Here is a 25866-nt window from a genome sequence, read left to right on the forward strand (position 1 = left end):
ATTGATGATGCCACTCATGTTGCTGATTTGTTCTTTAAAGAAATTGTGAGACTTCACGGAGTTCCCAAAAGCATTGTGTCGGATAGGGATACAAAGTTTCTTAGTTACTTTTGGAAAGTTTTTTGGGGAAAGATAGGTACTAAATTGTTGTTTTCTACTGCTTATCATCCACAAACTGATGGGCAAACTGAAGTTGTTAATAGAACTTTAACTCAATTGCTCAGAACCGTTATTCAAAAGAATTTGAAAAATTGGGAAGATTGCTTGCCATTCATTGAATTTGCATATAATAGGAGTGTTCATTCGTCTACAGAATATTCTCCTTTTGAAATAGTGTATGGTTTCAATCCACTAACTCCTTTGGATTTGTTACCATTGCCTGTTAATGAGAAAGCAAGTCTTGATGGAAAAAAGAAAGCTGAAATGGTGAGGCAAATGCATGAACGTGTCAAGCAGCAAATTGAGAAGAAAAATGAGCAATATGCATCCAAGGCCAACAAAGGAAGAAGGCGTGTTATTTTTGAACCTGGAGATTGGGTGTGGGTGCATATGCGCAAAGAAAGGTTTCCAACTCAACGGAAGTCTAAATTAGCTCCTAGAGGAGATGGTCCATTCCAAGTTCTTGAGAGGATCAATGACAATGCCTACAAGATAGATTTACCTGGTGAGTATAATATCAGTGCTACCTTTAATGTTTCTGATCTATCTCCATTTGATGCAGGTGAAGATTCGAGGACGAATCCTTTTGAGGAGAGAGGGAATGATGAGAATCATCACGAAGAACAAGCTGACTCAAATCATTCAAGTGACCCATTGCATGTTCCAGTAGGGCCAATTACAAGGGCAAGAGCTAAAAGACTTAAAGAAGCTTTGAATGGGCTGGTTCTAGATATGTGGGCCAATCAAAATTATCAAGATTCTGACCTAAAAAGCAAGCAAGATGTCATCAACATTATATGGGCTGAAGAGGGAGCTGTTGAGAGTCTTTTGAGCCAGAATACTATTAAATGAAGAGCTTGGGCCATAATGGACACTTGGGCTGACTCATTGGGGCTTGTACTTTATTATTTTGGGCTGCACATGTTGTTTTAAATCTTAGCCACATGGGTGCACGAAAATTTAATCTTGAAAACCCAATCTGACTTTTCATATTTTCAAGCATCTTTAATACTTTGAGTTTCTAGGCTAATTAAGTTAGAGATTTAATATTTTGTGGGAAATCAGATTTGAATATTTCCTAGGCTAGTAATTATGGTCTTTTGTATTTTCCTAAGTGTTTACTCTCTCTATAAATTGTACTCTCCCAACAATTGAAAATCAATCAATGAATGAGTGATTTACTTTTCTGGAATTCCAGATTTGAGAGGTGCTCTTCTCTTGGATTCTTTTATGAACTAACCGACTTATCAAGGCTTGATCAACCTTGTGGCGTCTTCAACATTCGGGGTCCTTGTTCTTTCGTGTCCAAGGGTTTCGTGTGGATCATCCAAATCTGTGTTTAGCGTTCTTGGGGTGCGTATATCTTGCATTGGTTGTGGGTTCATAGGATCAAATCCTTTTGGGTTCGCACCAACGTCCTATTGTTCGATTTGATCGCTAGTACTTTTGTTTCAACATTAAACAAGCAAAAGGTTGTTCTAATAAATAAATTAAATTGTATTTTGAGTTCAATTGATTTTTTGTTAACGAATTACGACGATTCAACTTTTCGGCCGGAATTTTAGCTGCACAAAAAACTGTTTCCAATCGGATTTTTTTCAATTTCATAATAATCGTCTCAAAATTCTGGTTCATTTCAATTAATTTTTTTTAGATATCTTGATTTTGGAGCACTCCCTACAATCGATTCGGTTACACATAATTGTATCGAAAGTCAAGTTAAACTCCTAATCTTGAGAATATTTCAATTACACTAGCAAATAAAACTACACTTAAAACCATATGAAATTATCTTCATTCCACCATTGAAAATTGAGAAAAAAAAAAAAATCAGCCAAAGACTGGAAAAATGAAGAAATTACGCTTACGTCCTATTGTTCGATTTGATCGCTAGTACTTTTGTTTCAACATTAAACAAGCAAAAGGTTGTTCTAATAACTAAATTAAAGTGTATTCTGAGTTCAATTAACTTCTTGTAAATGAATTACGACGATTCGACCGTTCGGCCGAAATTTTAGATGCACAAAAAACTATTTCCGATCGGATTTTTTTTGATTTCATAATAATCGTCTCTAAATTCTGGTTCGTTTCATATAATTTTTGTTAGATATCTTGATTTCGGAGCCCTCCCTGCAATCGATTCAGTTACACATAATTGTACCGAAAATCAAGTTAAACCCCTAATCTTGTGAATATTTCAATTACACTTCCAAATAAAACTACACTTAAAACCATATGAAATTATCTTCATTCCACCATTGAAAATTGAGAAAAAAAAAAAAGAGAAATTTTTTTTTATCGACCAAAAATGGGAAAAATAATGAAATTACGCTTACGCCCTATTGTTCGACTTGATTGCTAGTACTTTTGTTTCAATATTAAACAACCAAAAGGTTGTTCTCATAACTAAATTAAAGTGTATTTTGAGTTCAATTGACTTTTTGTAAACGAATTACGACGATTCGACATTTCGGCCGGAATTTTAGCTGCCAAAAACTGTTTCCGATCATATTTTTTTCGATGTCATAATAACCGTATCGAAATTTTGGTTCGTTTCATATAATTGTTTTTAGATATCTTGATTTCAGAGCACTCCCTGCAATTGATTCGGTTACTCATAATTGTACCGAAATTCTAGTTAAACCCCTAATTTTGTGAATATTTCAATTACACTTCCAAATAAACCTACACTTAAAACCATATGAAATTATCTTCATTCTAGCATTGAAAATTGTGAAAAGAAAAAAAAAAAATTCAACCAAAGATGGGAAAAATGAAAAAATTAATCTTACGTCCTATTATTCGATTTGATCGCTAGTACTTTTGTTTCAACATTAAATAAGCAAAAGGTTGTTCTAATGACTAAATTAAACTATATTTTGAGTTCAATTGACTTTTTGTAAACGAAATACGACGATTCAACTTTTCTTCCAGAATTTTAGCTGCACAAAAAAACTATATCCGATAAGATTTTTTTCGATTTCATAATAATCGTCTCGAAATTCTGGTTCGTTTCATATAATTTTTTTTAGCTATCTTGATTTCGGAGCACTCCCTACAATCGATTTAGTCACTCATAATTGCACCGAAAATCAAGTTAAATCCCTAATCTAGTGAATATTTCAATTACTCTTCCAAATAAAACTACACATAAAACCATATGAAATTATCATCATTCCACCATTGAAAATTGAGAAAATAAAAAAGAAATTATTTTTTTCCACCGAAGACGGGAAAAATGAAGAAATTACGCTTCCGTCCTATTGTTCGATTTGATCGCTACTACTTTTGTTTCAAAATTAAACAACCAAAAGGTTGTGCTAATAACTAAATTAAAGTGTATTTTGAGTTCAATTGACTTTTTTAAACGAATTACGACGATTCGACATTTCTGCCGGAATTTTAGCTACACAAAAAACTATTTCCGATCAGATTTTTTTCGATTTCATAATAATCGCCTCGAAATTCTGGTTCGTTTCATATAATTTTTTTTAGATATCTTGATTTCGGAGCACTCCCTGCAATCGATTCGGTTACACATAATTATACCGAAAATCAAGTTAAACCCCATAATCTTGTGAATATTTTAATTACATTTCCAAATAAAACTACACTTAAAACCATATGAAATTATCTTCATTCCACCATTGAAAATTGAGAAAAAAACAGAATTTTTTTTTATCGACCAAAGACGGGAAAAATGAAGAAATTACGCTTACATCCTATTGTTCGATTTGATCGCTAGTACTTTTGTTTCAATATTAAACAACCAAAAGGTTGTTCTAATAACTAAATTAAAGTGTATTTTGAGTTCAATTCGACTTTTTGTCCGGAATTTTAGCTGCACAAAAAACTGTTTACGATCAGATTTTTTTCGATGTTATAATAATCGTCTCGAAATTCTGGTTCGTTTTATATAATTTTTTTTAGATATCTTGATTTCGGAACACTCCCTACAATCGATTTGGTTACTCATAATTGTACAGAAAATCAAGTTAAACCCCTAATCTTGTGAATATTTCAATTACTCTTCCAAATAAAACTACACTTAAAACCATATGAAATTATCTTCATTCCACCATTGAAAATTGACAAAAAAAAAATTATTTTTTTCAACCAAAGACTGGAAAAATGAAGAAATTACGCTTATTGCCTATTATTCGATTTGATCGCTAGTACTTTTGTTTCAACATTAAATAAGCAAAAGGTTGTTCTAATAACTAAATTAATCTATATTTTGAGTTCAATTGACTTTTTGTAAACGAAATACGACGATTCAACTTTTCTTCCAGAATTTTAGCTGCACAAAAAAACTATATCCGATAAGATTTTTTTCGATTTCATAATAATCGTCTCGAAATTCTGGTTCGTTTCATATAATTTTTTTTAGCTATCTTGATTTCGGAGCACTCCCTACAATCGATTTAGTCACTCATAATTGCACCGAAAATCAAGTTAAATCCATAATCTAGTGAATATTTCAATTACTCTTCCAAATAAAACTACACATAAAACCATATGAAATTATACTCATTCCACCATTGAAAATTGAGAAAATAAAAAAGAAATTATTTTTTTCCACCGAAGACGGGAAAAATGAAGAAATTACGCTTCCGTCCTATTGTTCGATTTGATCGCTACTACTTTTGTTTCAAAATTAAACAACCAAAAGGTTGTGGTAATAACTAAATTAAAGTGTATTTTGAGATTAATTAATTTTTTGTAAACTAATTACGACGATTCGACTTTTCGGCCGGAATTTTAATTGCACTAAAAACTGTTTCTGATAAGATTTTTTTCGATTTCATAAAAATCGTCTCGAAATTCTGGTTCGTTTCATATAATTTTTTTTAGATATCTTCATTTTGGAGCACTCCCTGCAATCGATTTGGTTACACATAATTGTACTGAAAATCAAGTTAAACCCCTAATCTTGTGAATATTTCAATTACTCTTCCAAATAAAACTACACTTAAAACCATATGAAATTATCTTCATTCCACCATTGAAAATTGACAAAAAAAAAATTATTTTTTTCAACCAAATACTGGAAAAATGAAGAAATTACGCTTATTGCCTATTGTTCAATTTGATCGCTACTACTTTTGTTTCAACATTAAACAAGCAAAAGGTTGTTCTAATAACTAAATTAAAGTGTATTTTGAGTTCAATTGACTATTTGTAAATGAATTACGACGATTCGACATTTCCGCCGGACTTTTAGCTGCACAATAAACTTTTTCCGATCAGATTTTTTTCGATGTCATGATAATTCTATCGATATTCTGGTTCTTTTCATATAATTTTTTTTAGATTTCTTGATTTCGAAGCACTCCCTGCAATCGATTCGGTTACACGTAATTGTCCCGAAAATGAAGTTAAACCCCTAATCTTGTGAATATTTCAGTTACACTTGCAAATAAAACTACACTTAAAACCATACGAAATTATCTTCATTCCACCCCTGAAAATTGAGAAAAAAAAAAAGACATTTTTTTTTTCAACCAAAGACGGGAAAAATGAAGAAATTACGCTTCCGTCCTATTGTTCGATTTGATCGCTACTACTTTTGTTTCAAAATTAAACAACCAAAAGGTTGTTCTAATAACTAAATTAAAGTGTATTTTGAGTTCAATTCGACTTTTTGTCCGGAATTTTAGCTGCACAAAAAACTGTTTACGATCAGATTTTTTTCGATGTTATAATAATCGTCTCGAAATTCTGGTTCGTTTCATATAATTTTTTTTAGATATCTTGATTTCGGAGCACTCCCTGCAATCAATTCGGTTACTCATAATTGTACCGAAAATCATGTTAAACCCCTAATCTTGTGAATATTTCAATTACACTTTAAAATAAAACTACAATTAAAACCATATGAAATTCTCTTCATTCCACGATTGAAAATTGAGAAAAAAAAAATAATTTTTTTTTTCGACTAAGAACGGGAAAAATGAAGATATTACCCTTATGCCCTATTGTTTGATTTCATCGCTACTACTTTTGTTTCAACATTAAACAAGCAAAATGTTGTTCTAATAACTAAATTAAAGTGTATTTTGAGTTCAATTGACTTTTTTAAACGAATTACGACGATTCGACTTTTCTGCCGGAATTTTAGCTACACAAAAAACTATTTCCGATCAGATTTTTTTCGATTTCATAATAATCGCCTCGAAATTCTGGTTCGTTTCATATAATTTTTTTTAGATATCTTAATTTCGGAGCACTCCCTGCAATCAATTCGGTTACACATAATTATACCGAAAATCAAGTTAAACCCCATAATCTTGTGAATATTTTAATTACATTTCCAAATAAAACTACACTTAAAACCATATGAAATTATCTTCATTCCACCATTGAAAATTGAGAAAAAAAAAGAATTTTTTTTTATCGACCAAAGACGGGAAAAATGAAGAAATTACGCTTACGTCCTATTGTTCGACTTGATCGCTAGTACTTTTGTTTCAATATTAAACAACCAAAAGGTTGTTCTAATAACTAAATTAAAGTGTATTTTGAGTTCAATTCGACTTTTTATCCGGAATTTTAGCTGCACAAAAAACTGTTTACGATCAGATTTTTTTCGATGTTATAATAATCGTCTCGAAATTCTGGTTCGTTTCATATAATTTTTTTTAGATATCTTGATTTCGGAGCACTCCCTGCAATCGATTTGGTTACTCATAATTGTACTGAAAATCAAGTTAAACCCCTAATCTTGTGAATATTTCAATTACTCTTCCAAATAAAACTACACTTAAAACCATATGAAATTATCTTCATTCCACCATTGAAAATTGACAAAAAAAAAATTATTTTTTTCAACCAAAGATTGGAAAAATGAAGAAATTACGCTTATTGCCTATTGTTCAATTTGATCGCTACTACTTTTGTTTCAACATTAAACAAGCAAAAGGTTGTTCTAATAACTAAATTAAAGTGTATTTTGAGTTCAATTGACTATTTGTAAATGAATTACGACGATTTGACATTTCCGCCGGACTTTTAGCTGCACAATAAACTTTTTCCGATCAGATTTTTTTCGATGTCATGATAATTCTATCGATATTCTGGTTCTTTTCATATAATTTTTTTTAGATTTCTTGATTTCGAAGCACTCCCTGCAATCGATTCGGTTACACGTAATTGTCCCGAAAATGAAGTTAAACCCCTAATCTTGTGAATATTTCAGTTACACTTGCAAATAAAACTACACTTAAAACCATACGAAATTATCTTCATTCCACCCTTGAAAATTGAGAAAAAAAAAAAAGACATTTTTTTTTCAACCAAAGACGGGAAAAATAAAGAAATTACTTTTCCGTCCTATTGTTCGATTTGATCGCTACTACTTTTGTTTCAAAATTAAACAACCAAAAGGTTGTGCTAATAACTAAATTAAAGTGTATTTTGAGATTAATTAATTTTTTGTAAACTAATTACGACGATTCGACTTTTCGGCCGGAATTTTAATTGCACTAAAAACTGTTTCTGATAAGATTTTTTTCGATGTCATAAAAATCGTCTCGAAATTCTGGTTCGTTTCATATAATTTTTTTTAGATATCTTCATTTTGGAGCACTCCCTACAATCGATTCGGTTACTCATAATTGTACCGAAAATCATGTTAAACCCCTAATCTTGTGAATATTTCAATTACACTTCAAAATAAAACTACAATTAAAACCATATGAAATTCTCTTCATTCCACGATTGAAAATTGAGAAAAAAAAAATAATTTTTTTTTTCGACGAAGAACGGGAAAAATGAAGATATTACCCTTATGCCCTATTGTTTGATTTCATCGCTACTACTTTTGTTTCAACATTAAACAAGCAAAATGTTGTTCTAATAACTAAATTAAAGTGTATTTTGAGTTCAATTGACTTTTTTAAACGAATTACGACGATTCGACATTTCTGCCGGAATTTTAGCTACACAAAAAACTATTTCCGATCAGATTTTTTTTGATTTCATAATAATCGCCTCGAAATTCTGGTTCGTTTCATATAATTTTTTTTAGATATCTTGATTTCGGAGCACTCCCTGCAATCGATTCGGTTACACATAATTATACCGAAAATCAAGTTAAACCCCATAATCTTGTGAATATTTTAATTACATTTCCAAATAAAACTACACTTAAAACCATATGAAATTATCTTCATTCCACCATTGAAAATTGAGAAAAAAAAAAGAATTTTTTTTTATCGACCAAAGACGGGAAAAATGAAGAAATTACGCTTACGTCCTATTGTTCGACTTGATCGCTAGTACTTTTGTTTCAATATTAAACAACCAAAATGTTGTTCTAATAACTAAATTAAAGTGTATTTTGAGTTCAATTCGACTTTTTGTCTGGAATTTTAGCTGCACAAAAAACGGTTTACGATTAGATTTTTTTCGATGTCATAATATTCGTATCAATATTCTGGTTCGTTTCATATAATTGTTTTTAGATATCTTGATTTCGGAGCACTCCCTGCAATCGATTGGGTTACTCATAATTGTACCGAAAATCAAGTTAAACCTCTAATCTTGTGAATATTTCAATTACACTTCCAAATAAAACTACACTTAAAACCATATGAAATTATCTTCATTCCACCCGTGAAAACTGAGAGAAAAAAAAAATTTCGACCAAAGATGTGAAAAATGATGAAATTACGCTTACGTCCTATTGTTCGATTTGATCGCTACTGCTTTTGTTTCAACATTAAACAAGCAAAAGGTTGTTCTAATAACTAAATTAAAGTGTATTTTGAATTCAATTGACTTTTTGTAAACGAATTACGACGATTCGACTTTTCTGCCGAAATTTTAACTACACAAAAAACTCTTTCCGATCAGATTTTTTTCGATTTCATAACAATCGTATCGAAATTCTAGTTCGTTTCATATAATTTTTTTTAGATATCTTGATTTCGGAGCACTCCATGCAATCGATTTGGTTACTCATAATTGTACTGAAAATCAAGTTAAACCCCTAATCTTGTGAATATTTCAATTACTCTTCCAAATAAAACTACACTTAAAGCCATATGAAATTATCTTCATTCCACCATTGAAAATTGACAAAAAAAAAATTATTTTTTTCAACCAAAGACTGGAAAAATGAAGAAATTACGCTTATTGCCTATTGTTCAATTTGATCGCTACTACTTTTGTTTCAACATTAAACAAGCAAAAGGTTGTTCTAATAACTAAATTAAAGTGTATTTTGAGTTCAATTGACTATTTGTAAATGAATTACGACGATTCGACATTTCCGCCGGACTTTTAGCTGCACAATAAACTTTTTCCGATCAGATTTTTTTCGATGTCATGATAATTGTATCGATATTCTGGTTCTTTTCATATAATTTTTTTTAGATTTCTTGATTTCGAAGCACTCCCTGCAATCGATTCGGTTACACGTAATTGTCCCGAAAATGAAGTTAAACCCCTAATCTTGTGAATATTTCAGTTACACTTGCAAATAAAACTACACTTAAAACCATACGAAATTATCTTCATTCCACCCTTGAAAATTGAGAAAAAAAAAAAAGACATTTTTTTTTTCAACCAAAGACGGGAAAAATGAAGAAATTACGCTTCCGTCCTATTGTTCGATTTGATCGCTACTACTTTTGTTTCAAAATTAAACAACCAAAAGGTTGTGCTAATAACTAAATTAAAGTGTATTTTGAGATTAATTAATTTTTTGTAAACTAATTACGGCGATTCGACTTTTCGGCCGGAATTTTAATTGCACTAAAAACTGTTTCTGATAAGATTTTTTTCGATGTCATAAAAATCGTCTCGAAATTCTGGTTCGTTTCATATAATTTTTTTTAGATATCTTCATTTTGGAGCACTCCCTACAATCGATTCGGTTACTCATAATTGTACCGAAAATCATGTTAAACCCCTAATCTTGTGAATATTTCAATTACACTTCAAAATAAAACTACAATTAAAACCATATGAAATTCTCTTCATTCCACGATTGAAAATTGAGAAAAAAAAATAATTTTTTTTTCGACCAAGAACGGGAAAAATGAAGATATTACCCTTATGCCCTATTGTTTGATTTGATCGCTACTACTTTTGTTTCAACATTAAACAAGCAAAATGTTGTTCTAATAACTAAATTAAAGTGTATTTTGAGTTCAATTGACTTTTTTAAACGAATTACGACGACTCGACTTTTCTGCCGGAATTTTAGCTACACAAAAAACTATTTCCGATCAGATTTTTTTCGATTTCATAATAATCGCCTCGAAATTCTGGTTCGTTTCATATAATTTTTTTTAGATATCTTGATTTCGGAGCACTCCCTGCAATCGATTCGGTTACACATAATTATACCGAAAATCAAGTTAAACCCCATAATCTTGTGAATATTTTAATTACATTTCCAAATAAAACTACACTTAAAACCATATGAAATTATCTTCATTCCACCATTGAAAATTGAGAAAAAAAAAGAATTTTTTTTTATCGACCAAAGACGGGAAAAATGAAGAAATTACGCTTACGTCCTATTGTTCGACTTGATCGCTAGTACTTTTGTTTCAATATTAAACAACCAAAATGTTGTTCTAATAACTAAATTAAAGTGTATTTTGAGTTCAATTCGACTTTTTGTCCGGAATTTTAGCTGCACAAAAAACGGTTTACGATTAGATTTTTTTCGATGTCATAATATTCGTATCAATATTCTGGTTCGATTCATATAATTGTTTTTAGATATCTTGATTTCGGAGCACTCCCTGCAATCGATTGGGTTACTCATAATTGTACCGAAAATCAAGTTAAACCTCTAATCTTGTGAATATTTCAATTACACTTCCAAATAAAACTACACTTAAAACCATATGAAATTATCTTCATTCCACCAGTGAAAACTGAGAGAGAAAAAAAAAATTTCGACCAAAGATGTGAAAAATGATGAAATTACGCTTACGTCCTATTGTTCGATTTGATCGCTACTACTTTTGTTTCAACATTAAACAAGCAAAAGGTTGTTCTAATAACTAAATTAAAGTGTATTTTGAATTCAATTGACTTTTTGTAAACGAATTACGACGATTCGACTTTTCGGCCGGAATTTTAATTGCACTAAAAACTGTTTCTGATAAGATTTTTTTCGATGTCATAAAAATCGTCTCGAAATTCTGGTTCATTTCATATAATTTTTTTTAGATATCTTCATTTTGGAGCACTCCCTACAATCGATTCGGTTACTCATAATTGTACCGAAAATCATGTTAAACCCCTAATCTTGTGAATATTTCAATTACACTTCAAAATAAAACTACAATTAAAACCATATGAAATTCTCTTCATTCCACGATTGAAAATTGAGAAAAAAAAAATAATTTTTTTTTTCGACTAAGAACGGGAAAAATGAAGATATTACCCTTATGCCCTATTGTTTGATTTCATCGCTACTACTTTTGTTTCAACATTAAACAAGCAAAATGTTGTTCTAATAACTAAATTAAAGTGTATTTTGAGTTCAATTGACTTTTTTAAACGAATTACGACGATACGACTTTTCTGCCGGAATTTTAGCTACACAAAAAACTATTTCCGATCAGATTTTTTTCGATTTCATAATAATCGCCTCGAAATTCTGGTTCGTTTCATATAATTTTTTTTAGATATCTTGATTTCGGAGCACTCCCTGCAATCAATTCGGTTACACATAATTATACCAAAAATCAAGTTAAACCCCATAATCTTGTGAATATTTTAATTACATTTCCAAATAAAACTACACTTAAAACCATATGAAATTATCTTCATTCCACCATTGAAAATTGAGAAAAAAAAAAAAGACATTTTTTTTTTCAACCAAAGACGGGAAAAATGAAGAAATTACGCTTACGTCCTATTGTTCGACTTGATCGCTAGTACTTTTGTTTCAATATTAAACAACCAAAAGGTTGTTCTAATAACTAAATTAAAGTGTATTTTGAGTTCAATTGACTTTTTGTCCGGAATTTTAGCTGCACAAAAAACTGTTTACGATCAGATTTTTTTCGATGTTATAATAATCGTCTCGAAATTCTGGTTCGTTTCATATAATTTTTTTTAGATATCTTGATTTCGGAGCACTCCCTGCAATCGATTTGGTTACTCATAATTGTACTGAAAATCAAGTTAAACCCCTAATCTTGTGAATATTTCAATTACTCTTCCAAATAAAACTACACTTAAAACCATATGAAATTATCTTCATTCCACCATTGAAAATTGAGAAAAAAACAGAATTTTTTTTTATCGACCAAAGACGGGAAAAATGAAGAAATTACGCTTACGTCCTATTGTTCGATTTGATCGCTAGTACTTTTGTTTCAATATTAAACAACCAAAAGGTTGTTCTAATAACTAAATTAAAGTGTATTTTGAGTTCAATTCGACTTTTTGTCCGGAATTTTAGCTGCACAAAAAACTGTTTACGATCAGATTTTTTTCGATGTTATAATAATCGTCTCGAAATTCTGGTTCGTTTCATATAATTTTTTTTAGATATCTTGATTTCGGAGCACTCCCTGCAATCGATTTGGTTACTTATAATTGTACTGAAAATCAAGTTAAACCCCTAATCTTGTGAATATTTCAATTACTCTTCCAAATAAAACTACACTTAAAACCATATGAAATTATCTTCATTCCACCATTGAAAATGGACAAAAAAAAAATTATTTTTTTCAACCAAAGACTGGAAAAATGAAGAAATTACGCTTATTGCCTATTATTCGATTTGATCGCTAGTACTTTTGTTTCAACATTAAATAAGCAAAAGGTTGTTCTAATAACTAAATTAAACTATATTTTGAGTTCAATTGACTTTTTCTAAACGAAATACGACGATTCAACTTTTCTTCCAGAATTTTAGCTGCACAAAAAAACTATATCCGATAAGATTTTTTTCGATTTCATAATAATCGTCTCGAAATTCTGGTTCGTTTCATATAATTTTTTTTAGCTATCTTGATTTCGGAGCACTCCCTACAATCGATTTAGTCACTCATAATTGCACAGAAAATCAAGTTAAATCCCTAATCTGGTGAATATTTCAATTACTCTTCCAAATAAAACTACACATAAAACCATATAAAATTATCATCATTCCACCATTGAAAATTGAGAAAAAAGAAAAAAAATTATTTTTTTCCACCGAAGACGGGAAAAATGAAGAAATTACGCTTACGTCCTATTGTTCGACTTGATCGCTAGTACTTTTGTTTCAATATTAAACAACCAAAATGTTGTTCTAATAACTAAATTAAAGTGTATTTTGAGTTCAATTCGACTTTTTGTCCGGAATTTTAGCTGCACAAAAAACGGTTTACGATTAGATTTTTTTCGATGTCATAATATTCGTATCAATATTCTGGTTCGTTTCATATAATTGTTTTTAGATATCTTGATTTCGGAGCACTCCCTGCAATCGATTGGGTTACTCATAATTGTACCGAAAATCAAGTTAAACCTCTAATCTTGTGAATATTTCAATTACACTTCCAAATAAAACTACACTTAAAACCATATGAAATTATCTTCATTCCACCCGTGAAAACTGAGAGAAAAAAAAAAATTTCGACCAAAGATGTGAAAAATGATGAAATTACGCTTACGTCCTATTGTTCGATTTGATCGCTACTGCTTTTGTTTCAACATTAAACAAGCAAAAGGTTGTTCTAATAACTAAATTAAAGTGTATTTTGAATTCAATTGACTTTTTGTAAACGAATTACGACGATTCGACTTTTCTGCCGAAATTTTAACTACACAAAAAACTCTTTCCGATCAGATTTTTTTCGATTTCATAACAATCGTATCGAAATTCTAGTTCGTTTCATATAATTTTTTTTAGATATCTTGATTTCGGAGCACTCCCTGCAATCGATTTGGTTACTCATAATTGTACTGAAAATCAAGTTAAACCCCTAATCTTGTGAATATTTCAATTACTCTTCCAAATAAAACTACACTTAAAGCCATATGAAATTATCTTCATTCCACCATTGAAAATTGACAAAAAAAAAATTATTTTTTTCAACCAAAGACTGGAAAAATGAAGAAATTACGCTTATTGCCTATTGTTCAATTTGATCACTACTACTTTTGTTTCAACATTAAACAAGCAAAAGGTTGTTCTAATAACTAAATTAAAGTGTATTTTGAGTTCAATTGACTATTTGTAAATGAATTACGACGATTCGACATTTCCCCCGGACTTTTAGCTGCACAATAAACTTTTTCCGATCAGATTTTTTTCGATGTCATGATAATTGTATCGATATTCTGGTTCTTTTCATATAATTTTTTTTAGATTTCTTGATTTCGAAGCACTCCCTGCAAGCGATTCGGTTACACGTAATTGTCCCGAAAATGAAGTTAAACCCCTAATCTTGTGAATATTTCAGTTACACTTGCAAATAAAACTACCCTTAAAACCATATGAAATTATCTTCATTCCACCATTGAAAATTGAGAAAAAAAAAGAATTTTTTTTTATCGACCAAAGACGGGAAAAATGAAGAAATTACGCTTACGTCCTATTGTTCGACTTGATCGCTAGTACTTTTGTTTCAATATTAAACAACCAAAAGGTTGTTCTAATAACTAAATTAAAGTGTATTTTGAGTTCAATTCGACTTTTTGTCCGGAATTTTAGCTGCACAAAAAACTGTTTACGATCAGATTTTTTTCGATGTTATAATAATCGTCTCGAAATTCTGGTTCGTTTCATATAATTTTTTTTAGATATCTTGATTTCGGAGCACTCCCTGCAATAGATTTGGTTACTCATAATTGTACTGAAAATCAAGTTAAACCCCTAATCTTGTGAATATTTCAATTACTCTTCCAAATAAAACTACACTTAAAACCATATGAAATTATCTTCATTCCACCATTGAAAATTGACAAAAAAAAAATTATTTTTTTCAACCAAAGACTGGAAAAATGAAGAAATTACGCTTATTGCCTATTGTTCAATTTGATCGCTACTACTTTTGTTTCAACATTAAACAAGCAAAAGGTTGTTCTAATAACTAAATTAAAGTGTATTTTGAGTTCAATTGACTATTTGTAAATGAATTACGACGATTCGACATTTCCGCCGGACTTTTAGCTGCACAATAAACTTTTTCCGATCAGATTTTTTTCGATGTCATGATAATTGTATCGATATTCTGGTTCTTTTCATATAATTTTTTTTAGATTTCTTGATTTCGAAGCACTCCCTGCAATCGATTCGGTTACACGTAATTGTCCCGAAAATGAAGTTAAACCCCTAATCTTGTGAATATTTCAGTTACACTTGCAAATAAAACTACACTTAAAACCATACGAAATTATCTTCATTCCACCCTTGAAAATTGAGAAAAAAAAAAAAGACATTTTTTTTTTCAACCAAAGACGGGAAAAATGAAGAAATTACGCTTCCGTCCTATTGTTCGATTTGATCGCTACTACTTTTGTTTCAAAATTAAACAACCAAAAGGTTGTGCTAATAACTAAATTAAAGTGTATTTTGAGATTAATTAATTTTTTGTAAACTAATTACGACGATTCGACTTTTCGGCCGGAATTTTAATTGCACTAAAAACTGTTTCTGATAAGATTTTTTTCGATGTCATAAAAATCGTCTCGAAATTCTGGTTCGTTTCATATAATTTTTTTTAGATATCTTCATTTTGGAGCACTCCCTACAATCGATTCGGTTACTCATAATTGTACCGAAAATCATGTTAAACCCCTAATCTTGTGAATATTTCAATTACACTTCAAAATAAAACTACAATTAAAACCATATGAAATTCTCTTCATTCCACGATTGAAAATTGAGAAAAAAAAAATAATTTTTTTTTTCGACTAAGAACGGGAAAAATGAAGATATTACCCTTATGCCCTATTGTTTGATTTGATCGCTACTACTTTTGTTTCAACATTAAACAAGCAAAATGTTGTTCTAATAACTAAATTAAAGTGTATTTTGAGTTCAATTGACTTTTTTAAAAGAATTACGACGATTCGACTTTTCTGCCGGAATATTAGCTACACAAAAAACTATTTCCGATCAGATTTTTTTCGATTTCATAATAATCGCCTCGAAATTCTGGTTCGTTTCATATAATTTTTTTTAGATATCTTGATTTCGGAGCACTCCCTGCAATCGATTCGGTTACAAATAATTATACCGAAAATCAAGTTAAACCCCATAATCTTGTGAATATTTCAATTACTCTTCCAAATAAAACTACACTTAAAACCATATGAAATTATCTTCATTCCACCATTGAAAATTGAGAAAAAAACAGAATTTTTTTTTATCGACCAAAGACGGGAAAAATGAAGAAATTACGCTTACGTCCTATTGTTCGATTTGATCGCTAGTACTTTTGTTTCAATATTAAACAACCAAAAGGTTGTTCTAATAACTAAATTAAAGTGTATTTTGAGTTCAATTCGACTTTTTGTCCGGAATTTTAGCTGCACAAAAAACTGTTTACGATCAGATTTTTTTCGATGTTATAATAATCGTCTCGAAATTCTGGTTCGTTTCATATAATTTTTTTTAGATATCTTGATTTCGGAGCACTCCCTGCAATCGATTTGGTTACTTATAATTGTACTGAAAATCAAGTTAAACCCCTAATCTTGTGAATATTTCAATTACTCTTCCAAATAAAACTACACTTAAAACCATATGAAATTATCTTCATTCCACCATTGAAAATGGACAAAAAAAAAATTATTTTTTTCAACCAAAGACTGGAAAAATGAAGAAATTACGCTTATTGCCTATTATTCGATTTGATCGCTAGTACTTTTGTTTCAACATTAAATAAGCAAAAGGTTGTTCTAATAACTAAATTAAACTATATTTTGAGTTCAATTGACTTTTTCTAAACGAAATACGACGATTCAACTTTTCTTCCAGAATTTTAGCTGCACAAAAAAACTATATCCGATAAGATTTTTTTCGATTTCATAATAATCGTCTCGAAATTCTGGTTCGTTTCATATAATTTTTTTTAGCTATCTTGATTTCGGAGCACTCCCTACAATCGATTTAGTCACTCATAATTGCACAGAAAATCAAGTTAAATCCCTAATCTGGTGAATATTTCAATTACTCTTCCAAATAAAACTACACATAAAACCATATAAAATTATCATCATTCCACCATTGAAAATTGAGAAAAAAGAAAAAAAATTATTTTTTTCCACCGAAGACGGGAAAAATGAAGAAATTACGCTTACGTCCTATTGTTCGACTTGATCGCTAGTACTTTTGTTTCAATATTAAACAACCAAAATGTTGTTCTAATAACTAAATTAAAGTGTATTTTGAGTTCAATTCGACTTTTTGTCCGGAATTTTAGCTGCACAAAAAACGGTTTACGATTAGATTTTTTTCGATGTCATAATATTCGTATCAATATTCTGGTTCGTTTCATATAATTGTTTTTAGATATCTTGATTTCGGAGCACTCCCTGCAATCGATTGGGTTACTCATAATTGTACCGAAAATCAAGTTAAACCTCTAATCTTGTGAATATTTCAATTACACTTCCAAATAAAACTACACTTAAAACCATATGAAATTATCTTCATTCCACCCGTGAAAACTGAGAGAAAAAAAAAAATTTCGACCAAAGATGTGAAAAATGATGAAATTACGCTTACGTCCTATTGTTCGATTTGATCGCTACTGCTTTTGTTTCAACATTAAACAAGCAAAAGGTTGTTCTAATAACTAAATTAAAGTGTATTTTGAATTCAATTGACTTTTTGTAAACGAATTACGACGATTCGACTTTTCTGCCGAAATTTTAACTACACAAAAAACTCTTTCCGATCAGATTTTTTTCGATTTCATAACAATCGTATCGAAATTCTAGTTCGTTTCATATAATTTTTTTTAGATATCTTGATTTCGGAGCACTCCCTGCAATCGATTTGGTTACTCATAATTGTACTGAAAATCAAGTTAAACCCCTAATCTTGTGAATATTTCAATTACTCTTCCAAATAAAACTACACTTAAAGCCATATGAAATTATCTTCATTCCACCATTGAAAATTGACAAAAAAAAATTATTTTTTTCAACCAAAGACTGGAAAAATGAAGAAATTACGCTTATTGCCTATTGTTCAATTTGATCGCTACTACTTTTGTTTCAACATTAAACAAGCAAAAGGTTGTTCTAATAACTAAATTAAAGTGTATTTTGAGTTCAATTGACTATTTGTAAATGAATTACGACGATTCGACATTTCCGCCGGACTTTTAGCTGCACAATAAACTTTTTCCGATCAGATTTTTTTCGATGTCATGATAATTGTATCGATATTCTGGTTCTTTTCATATAATTTTTTTTAGATTTCTTGATTTCGAAGCACTCCCTGCAAGCGATTCGGTTACACGTAATTGTCCCGAAAATGAAGTTAAACCCCTAATCTTGTGAATATTTCAGTTACACTTGCAAATAAAACTACCCTTAAAACCATATGAAATTATCTTCATTCCACCATTGAAAATTGAGAAAAAAAAAGAATTTTTTTTTATCGACCAAAGACGGGAAAAATGAAGAAATTACGCTTACGTCCTATTGTTCGACTTGATCGCTAGTACTTTTGTTTCAATATTAAACAACCAAAAGGTTGTTCTAATAACTAAATTAAAGTGTATTTTGAGTTCAATTGACTTTTTGTCCGGAATTTTAGCTGCACAAAAAACTGTTTACGATCAGATTTTTTTCGATGTTATAATAATCGTCTCGAAATTCTGGTTCGTTTCATATAATTTTTTTTAGATATCTTGATTTCGGAGCACTCCCTGCAATAGATTTGGTTACTCATAATTGTACTGAAAATCAAGTTAAACCCCTAATCTTGTGAATATTTCAATTACTCTTCCAAATAAAACTACACTTAAAACCATATGAAATTATCTTCATTCCACCATTGAAAATTGACAAAAAAAAAATTATTTTTTTCAACCAAAGACTGGAAAAATGAAGAAATTACGCTTATTGCCTATTGTTCAATTTGATCGCTACTACTTTTGTTTCAACATTAAACAAGCAAAAGGTTGTTCTAATAACTAAATTAAAGTGTATTTTGAGTTCAATTGACTATTTGTAAATGAATTACGACGATTCGACATTTCCGCCGGACTTTTAGCTGCACAATAAACTTTTTCCGATCAGATTTTTTTCGATGTCATGATAATTGTATCGATATTCTGGTTCTTTTCATATAATTTTTTTTAGATTTCTTGATTTCGAAGCACTCCCTGCAATCGATTCGGTTACACGTAATTGTCCCGAAAATGAAGTTAAACCCCTAATCTTGTGAATATTTCAGTTACACTTGCAAATAAAACTACACTTAAAACCATACGAAATTATCTTCATTCCACCCTTGAAAATTGAGAAAAAAAAAAAAGACATTTTTTTTTTCAACCAAAGACGGGAAAAATGAAGAAATTACGCTTCCGTCCTATTGTTCGATTTGATCGCTACTACTTTTGTTTCAAAATTAAACAACCAAAAGGTTGTGCTAATAACTAAATTAAAGTGTATTTTGAGATTAATTAATTTTTTGTAAACTAATTACGACGATTCGACTTTTCGGCCGGAATTTTAATTGCACTAAAAACTGTTTCTGATAAGATTTTTTTCGATGTCATAAAAATCGTCTCGAAATTCTGGTTCGTTTCATATAATTTTTTTTAGATATCTTCATTTTGGAGCACTCCCTACAATCGATTCGGTTACTCATAATTGTACCGAAAATCATGTTAAACCCCTAATCTTGTGAATATTTCAATTACACTTCAAAATAAAACTACAATTAAAACCATATGAAATTCTCTTCATTCCACGATTGAAAATTGAGAAAAAAAAAATAATTTTTTTTTTCGACTAAGAACGGGAAAAATGAAGATATTACCCTTATGCCCTATTGTTTGATTTGATCGCTACTACTTTTGTTTCAACATTAAACAAGCAAAATGTTGTTCTAATAACTAAATTAAAGTGTATTTTGAGTTCAATTGACTTTTTTAAAAGAATTACGACGATTCGACTTTTCTGCCGGAATATTAGCTACACAAAAAACTATTTCCGATCAGATTTTTTTCGATTTCATAATAATCGCCTCGAAATTCTGGTTCGTTTCATATAATTTTTTTTAGATATCTTGATTTCGGAGCACTCCCTGCAATCGATTCGGTTACAAATAATTATACCGAAAATCAAGTTAAACCCCATAATCTTGTGAATATTTCAATTACTCTTCCAAATAAAACTACACTTAAAACCATATGAAATTATCTTCATTCCACCATTGAAAATTGAGAAAAAAACAGAATTTTTTTTTATCGACCAAAGACGGGAAAAATGAAGAAATTACGCTTACGTCCTATTGTTCGATTTGATCGCTAGTACTTTTGTTTCAATATTAAACAACCAAAAGGTTGTTCTAATAACTAAATTAAAGTGTATTTTGAGTTCAATTCGACTTTTTGTCCGGAATTTTAGCTGCACAAAAAACTGTTTACGATCAGATTTTTTTCGATGTTATAATAATCGTCTCGAAATTCTGGTTCGTTTCATATAATTTTTTTTAGATATCTTGATTTCGGAGCACTCCCTGCAATCGATTTGGTTACTTATAATTGTACTGAAAATCAAGTTAAACCCCTAATCTTGTGAATATTTCAATTACTCTTCCAAATAAAACTACACTTAAAACCATATGAAATTATCTTCATTCCACCATTGAAAATGGACAAAAAAAAAATTATTTTTTTCAACCAAAGACTGGAAAAATGAAGAAATTACGCTTATTGCCTATTATTCGATTTGATCGCTAGTACTTTTGTTTCAACATTAAATAAGCAAAAGGTTGTTCTAATAACTAAATTAAACTATATTTTGAGTTCAATTGACTTTTTCTAAACGAAATACGACGATTCAACTTTTCTTCCAGAATTTTAGCTGCACAAAAAAACTATATCCGATAAGATTTTTTTCGATTTCATAATAATCGTCTCGAAATTCTGGTTCGTTTCATATAATTTTTTTTAGCTATCTTGATTTCGGAGCACTCCCTACAATCGATTTAGTCACTCATAATTGCACAGAAAATCAAGTTAAATCCCTAATCTGGTGAATATTTCAATTACTCTTCCAAATAAAACTACACATAAAACCATATAAAATTATCATCATTCCACCATTGAAAATTGAGAAAAAAGAAAAAAAATTATTTTTTTCCACCGAAGACGGGAAAAATGAAGAAATTACGCTTACGTCCTATTGTTCGACTTGATCGCTAGTACTTTTGTTTCAATATTAAACAACCAAAATGTTGTTCTAATAACTAAATTAAAGTGTATTTTGAGTTCAATTCGACTTTTTGTCCGGAATTTTAGCTGCACAAAAAACGGTTTACGATTAGATTTTTTTCGATGTCATAATATTCGTATCAATATTCTGGTTCGTTTCATATAATTGTTTTTAGATATCTTGATTTCGGAGCACTCCCTGCAATCGATTGGGTTACTCATAATTGTACCGAAAATCAAGTTAAACCTCTAATCTTGTGAATATTTCAATTACACTTCCAAATAAAACTACACTTAAAACCATATGAAATTATCTTCATTCCACCCGTGAAAACTGAGAGAAAAAAAAAAATTTCGACCAAAGATGTGAAAAATGATGAAATTACGCTTACGTCCTATTGTTCGATTTGATCGCTACTGCTTTTGTTTCAACATTAAACAAGCAAAAGGTTGTTCTAATAACTAAATTAAAGTGTATTTTGAATTCAATTGACTTTTTGTAAACGAATTACGACGATTCGACTTTTCTGCCGAAATTTTAACTACACAAAAAACTCTTTCCGATCAGATTTTTTTCGATTTCATAACAATCGTATCGAAATTCTAGTTCGTTTCATATAATTTTTTTTAGATATCTTGATTTCGGAGCACTCCCTGCAATCGATTTGGTTACTCATAATTGTACTGAAAATCAAGTTAAACCCCTAATCTTGTGAATATTTCAATTACTCTTCCAAATAAAACTACACTTAAAGCCATATGAAATTATCTTCATTCCACCATTGAAAATTGACAAAAAAAAATTATTTTTTTCAACCAAAGACTGGAAAAATGAAGAAATTACGCTTATTGCCTATTGTTCAATTTGATCGCTACTACTTTTGTTTCAACATTAAACAAGCAAAAGGTTGTTCTAATAACTAAATTAAAGTGTATTTTGAGTTCAATTGACTATTTGTAAATGAATTACGACGATTCGACATTTCCGCCGGACTTTTAGCTGCACAATAAACTTTTTCCGATCAGATTTTTTTCGATGTCATGATAATTGTATCGATATTCTGGTTCTTTTCATATAATTTTTTTTAGATTTCTTGATTTCGAAGCACTCCCTGCAAGCGATTCGGTTACACGTAATTGTCCCGAAAATGAAGTTAAACCCCTAATCTTGTGAATATTTCAGTTACACTTGCAAATAAAACTACCCTTAAAACCATATGAAATTATCTTCATTCCACCATTGAAAATTGAGAAAAAAAAAGAATTTTTTTTTATCGACCAAAGACGGGAAAAATGAAGAAATTACGCTTACGTCCTATTGTTCGACTTGATCGCTAGTACTTTTGTTTCAATATTAAACAACCAAAAGGTTGTTCTAATAACTAAATTAAAGTGTATTTTGAGTTCAATTGACTTTTTGTCCGGAATTTTAGCTGCACAAAAAACTGTTTACGATCAGATTTTTTTCGATGTTATAATAATCGTCTCGAAATTCTGGTTCGTTTCATATAATTTTTTTTAGATATCTTGATTTCGGAGCACTCCCTGCAATCGATTTGGTTACTCATAATTGTACTGAAAATCAAGTTAAACCCCTAATCTTGTGAATATTTCAATTACTCTTCCAAATAAAACTACACTTAAAACCATATGAAATTATCTTCATTCCACCATTGAAAATTGAGAAAAAAACAGAATTTTTTTTTATCGACCAAAGACGGGAAAAATGAAGAAATTACGCTTACGTCCTATTGTTCGATTTGATCGCTAGTACTTTTGTTTCAATATTAAACAACCAAAAGGTTGTTCTAATAACTAAATTAAAGTGTATTTTGAGTTCAATTCGACTTTTTGTCCGGAATTTTAGCTGCACAAAAAACTGTTTACGATCAGATTTTTTTCGATGTTATAATAATCGTCTCGAAATTCTGGTTCGTTTCATATAATTTTTTTTAGATATCTTGATTTCGGAGCACTCCCTGCAATCGATTTGGTTACTTATAATTGTACTGAAAATCAAGTTAAACCCCTAATCTTGTGAATATTTCAATTACTCTTCCAAATAAAACTACACTTAAAACCATATGAAATTATCTTCATTCCACCATTGAAAATGGACAAAAAAAAAATTATTTTTTTCAACCAAAGACTGGAAAAATGAAGAAATTACGCTTATTGCCTATTATTCGATTTGATCGCTAGTACTTTTGTTTCAACATTAAATAAGCAAAAGGTTGTTCTAATAACTAAATTAAACTATATTTTGAGTTCAATTGACTTTTTCTAAACGAAATACGACGATTCAACTTTTCTTCCAGAATTTTAGCTGCACAAAAAAACTATATCCGATAAGATTTTTTTCGATTTCATAATAATCGTCTCGAAATTCTGGTTCGTTTCATATAATTTTTTTTAGCTATCTTGATTTCGGAGCACTCCCTACAATCGATTTAGTCACTCATAATTGCACAGAAAATCAAGTTAAATCCCTAATCTGGTGAATATTTCAATTACTCTTCCAAATAAAACTACACATAAAACCATATAAAATTATCATCATTCCACCATTGAAAATTGAGAAAAAAGAAAAAAAATTATTTTTTTCCACCGAAGACGGGAAAAATGAAGAAATTACGCTTACGTCCTATTGTTCGACTTGATCGCTAGTACTTTTGTTTCAATATTAAACAACCAAAATGTTGTTCTAATAACTAAATTAAAGTGTATTTTGAGTTCAATTCGACTTTTTGTCCGGAATTTTAGCTGCACAAAAAACGGTTTACGATTAGATTTTTTTCGATGTCATAATATTCGTATCAATATTCTGGTTCGTTTCATATAATTGTTTTTAGATATCTTGATTTCGGAGCACTCCCTGCAATCGATTGGGTTACTCATAATTGTACCGAAAATCAAGTTAAACCTCTAATCTTGTGAATATTTCAATTACACTTCCAAATAAAACTACACTTAAAACCATATGAAATTATCTTCATTCCACCCGTGAAAACTGAGAGAAAAAAAAAAATTTCGACCAAAGATGTGAAAAATGATGAAATTACGCTTACGTCCTATTGTTCGATTTGATCGCTACTGCTTTTGTTTCAACATTAAACAAGCAAAAGGTTGTTCTAATAACTAAATTAAAGTGTATTTTGAATTCAATTGACTTTTTGTAAACGAATTACGACGATTCGACTTTTCTGCCGAAATTTTAACTACACAAAAAACTCTTTCCGATCAGATTTTTTTCGATTTCATAACAATCGTATCGAAATTCTAGTTCGTTTCATATAATTTTTTTTAGATATCTTGATTTCGGAGCACTCCCTGCAATCGATTTGGTTACTCATAATTGTACTGAAAATCAAGTTAAACCCCTAATCTTGTGAATATTTCAATTACTCTTCCAAATAAAACTACACTTAAAGCCATATGAAATTATCTTCATTCCACCATTGAAAATTGACAAAAAAAAAATTATTTTTTTCAACCAAAGACTGGAAAAATGAAGAAATTACGCTTATTGCCTATTGTTCAATTTGATCGCTACTACTTTTGTTTCAACATTAAACAAGCAAAAGGTTGTTCTAATAACTAAATTAAAGTGTATTTTGAGTTCAATTGACTATTTGTAAATGAATTACGACGATTCGACATTTCCCCCGGACTTTTAGCTGCACAATAAACTTTTTCCGATCAGATTTTTTTCGATGTCATGATAATTGTATCGATATTCTGGTTCTTTTCATATAATTTTTTTTAGATTTCTTGATTTCGAAGCACTCCCTGCAAGCGATTCGGTTACACGTAATTGTCCCGAAAATGAAGTTAAACCCCTAATCTTGTGAATATTTCAGTTACACTTGCAAATAAAACTACCCTTAAAACCATATGAAATTATCTTCATTCCACCATTGAAAATTGAGAAAAAAAAAGAATTTTTTTTTATCGACCAAAGACGGGAAAAATGAAGAAATTACGCTTACGTCCTATTGTTCGACTTGATCGCTAGTACTTTTGTTTCAATATTAAACAACCAAAAGGTTGTTCTAATAACTAAATTAAAGTGTATTTTGAGTTCAATTCGACTTTTTGTCCGGAATTTTAGCTGCACAAAAAACTGTTTACGATCAGATTTTTTTCGATGTTATAATAATCGTCTCGAAATTCTGGTTCGTTTCATATAATTTTTTTTAGATATCTTGATTTCGGAGCACTCCCTGCAATAGATTTGGTTACTCATAATTGTACTGAAAATCAAGTTAAACCCCTAATCTTGTGAATATTTCAATTACTCTTCCAAATAAAACTACACTTAAAACCATATGAAATT

General features: G+C 30.0%; 1 long non-coding RNA gene across 2 annotated transcripts in view; it reads left to right on the forward strand.

The window, feature by feature from the left end:
• The first annotated feature begins 1940 nt into the window (after window positions 1-1940).
• LOC127807379 (uncharacterized) overlaps window positions 1941-25866 on the forward strand; it is a 36820-nt gene continuing 12894 nt past the window's right edge. For both annotated transcript variants that reach the window (XR_008024673.1, XR_008024672.1), the window contains exon 1: window positions 1941-2084. This is a non-coding gene — a long non-coding RNA (uncharacterized LOC127807379). The remainder of the gene's footprint in view (window positions 2085-25866) is intronic.

The sequence above is a fragment of the Diospyros lotus genome, chromosome 8 (genome assembly GCF_014633365.1).
Source record: "Diospyros lotus cultivar Yz01 chromosome 8, ASM1463336v1, whole genome shotgun sequence".
NCBI lineage: Eukaryota > Viridiplantae > Streptophyta > Magnoliopsida > Ericales > Ebenaceae > Diospyros > Diospyros lotus.